Raw genomic sequence first — 3,129 nt, forward strand, 5'->3', positions numbered from 1 at the left:
GGGGGGGGGGTACCGGGGCAGGGGGGGGGGGCAGAGACCAACTTTGCAGGGGTCCGTGGGGATAAGTCAATGGGAGGGGAAAAGCCGGGGGTGGGCATGGCTGGGGAAGTGGGCAAAAGCATCTCTCAGTCTGTAATTTGGGTGGGAAACACAGGCTGAAACACTGAGAAGCTGCTGTAATTAAACAGGGGGGATAATTCCTGGGGGATGTCTTCCCTCACCCCACCCCAGGAGCCAGGTACAAAAGGAGTATCGGGGTGCAAGCAATGGCATTACCTTGGCTGGAGCGGAGCCGTCAGGAGCGGTGGTGGGGCTGCTGCACGCCACAGCAGTGCAAAACCCACATGCACGGAACCGGGGCTTCAGACACCCCCAAGCAAGCTGCTTCCCTGCTCCCTGCCTCAGTTTCCCCAGCTCCGAGGAATGAGGGACCCAGCGTGCCTTTGCAGCACAAACACGCTGTGCATTTGCATCTTGCTCCTGCCGCTGTGCCGGGGGGGAGGGGGGATCCCACAGCCCACTTCCCTCCTCCAGGCGAGGAATTTGTGGGATTTGCTTCCCCGGTGAAGCTCAGGGAAAGCAAAGCTGTTGCAGGACCCCTCAGAGGATCTGGTTTCCTTCACCACGCTGCAAAAATCTGCTTTTGCTTTCCAACACCCTCCTGCAAATTCGTTCCGGGCTCCGGAGCTTTCGCTTGGTCACGTTGTGAATCCGGCCGCAGCTAACGACGGAAAATGCACCAGGCTTCGGCCCCCCTAAATCCGCCATTGCCAGCCAAACCCCCCCTCCAGCCCCTCGCCGCAGAGGGGGGTTTCCTGCTGGCTCTGCCTTCGGCCTCGCCTCCCGCTCCCTCTCTGCGGCCCCCAGCCCCTTGGCTCAGGGTTGCCTCCCTCCCCAGCTCCCCTCGCCTGGCCCATCAAGCGCAGTCCCAGCGTGCCGCAGGTTTTCAGGCCCCGCATCCATGAGTCGCGGAGCAGCTGGGGCTGCAGCTGCTTTGGGAGCAGGGAAAAAGTCAGGAGGGGCTGAGGTTTCCCTATACGCACCCCCAAAGCTGGTTCAGAGCCTGACCAGCGAGGGGACAGGCTGGCAGTGACCCAGACGGGGTTGCTGAGCTCCTGGGCTGCCCCCCGCCATGCCCTGTTTCTTCACCTTGAGGCAAAGCGTCAGCTGCACTTTTGGGCATCCCTGAGCCAAGCAAATCCTGGCCTGCCCCTGCCCCACACAGCGGGCAGAGCGGTGGGGCAAGCCTGGCCCTAGATGTCACCTTCAACCCACACAGCTCCTGACCAGCACTTAAATCCCAGGCACCGCTGAAAAGTGGGGCCAGCGATAGTCCCTGGTAATTTGCTTCTCTTGCCCTCAGCGGGTGGACAAGGAGGGACAGGCCCCAATGCTGATGTCCTTCCCCACCACACGAGGACCCCAGCCCTGGCTCCTTCTCCCATGTGCCATGGCACAAGTGCCTGGGGTGTCCATGTTCCTGTGGGGTTACCACAGCTTCTGGGTGGCTGGATTCATCCGAGCATCACTGCAGCATCTGCCACCTGTGAGGTGGGTGGAGGCCACATCTCTGGACGGTGATCCCCTGACCAGAGGCAAAATCCAACCACAGATCCGAGGAGGGAAAGCTCTAGCCGTGGTGCAACACAACCCAGCATCTGGAAGCCATGGGCAGCGCAGCACGGCTCACCTCGGCTCAGGAAAACAAGATGGAGCTCAAACCTGGCAGGTAATTAAACCTCCTGCTTAATGAGACTGTTGAATGTGCTAATAAATAGTAGCAGCTATGAATGAGGGGTGGAAGATCTAACCTGAGCTTAACAAGGAGTTGTGCTCAATCACACCTTGATTCAATCAGCACAGCACCCGGCTATACCCGGGGCTTGCAGATCCAGTTGCTGGGAGCAGATTTTTTGGGGAAAAAGGCAGTTGCAGCCATGCATGGCCTGGCACTGGGGTAAATCACATTCCCGGCTCCCCACCTGTGCTGACCAGTTATCTCTCCTTTCTCCTCACTTGGCCATAGCCCAGTGAAACTCCTGAAATTGGTCAGTTGAAGGTGTAGTGAGCCTCAGGCACCAAAGCCCCCTCCTCCCTCCCTGGTGGGTTGCTCCCCATCACCATTTCCCCCTCCCATCTCCATGATGATTCCATTGAAACCAGGAGTCTGCGGATGCTCCTGGCAGACTCACAGCCATGGCATCCCTCCAGAGCTCTGTCATCAGCATGTGCCCCTGATGGCAGAGCCATCCTGGCCGGTGTGGGGTGCCCTGCTGCTCCTGGCCCCACTGACCCCCACCCTGGCCCTGGGCTGATCTCCTGCACCACCCCATGGGGATCTGGGGCTTACAGCAGACAAGGCCAAGGAAAAAAAACCCTCCCTGGAAAAAAAGCTCTGGTCCAAGTGACTCAACGCACGTCATGTCAGGGAAGGTTGGCCAGCAGCGTTGGGGCTGGGAATGTGGGTTGTGTCACAGCAGAAGCAAATGTCACTGGGAGATGCTGGGGCAGGGGGTGCTGCTGGCACGCTGCCTGGGGCCACTGGAGTCTCATTCTGACAATAAAGCAAATCTCCCCAGTTTCAGCTCAAACCTGCTGCTCCTTTTGGTTTCCTGCTGTTCAGAGCAGTATGACACAGCCAGGATCCAGTCAGCCCACCCCAAGACCATGCAGCTCTCAGGGGTCCTAGCCACATCCCGGACATTCACTGTGGGGACAAGAGATGGGCAGCAGGCAGGTCCCTCCTGCCCCACGTGCCAGGCAGGACCCTCACCGGGAAGCAGCAGGCCTCAGGTTTCTCCAGGCTTTTCCAGAGCAAATTCCTCCCCAGAACAAACCCGTCAGCAAATTCTTGGGGAAACGGTTGCAGCTGTGATCAGGAGGGATGGGGGGGGGTGGCTCTAAGCCGGCCTCGAGGAGCAGTGGCCGGATGGCGAGGGATGCTCTGTTCCCCAGGCTGTCGCAGTATCCCCAGCCAGAGGCTGCAGGGCCCCTTCTCCGGCCGAGGCAGGAGCTGTGGCTCGGCAGGGCTGGATGCGGCTCGGCTCCTTCCTGACAGGAATCCCTCTGCTTTCGCTGGGGTTTTTCCACCAGCCCCATCCAAGAGCGGGTCATATAACCTGGAGCCAG

The sequence above is a fragment of the Charadrius vociferus genome, unplaced genomic scaffold, assembly GCF_000708025.1.
Source record: "Charadrius vociferus isolate BGI_N301 unplaced genomic scaffold, ASM70802v2 scaffold711, whole genome shotgun sequence".
Lineage (NCBI taxonomy): Eukaryota > Metazoa > Chordata > Aves > Charadriiformes > Charadriidae > Charadrius > Charadrius vociferus.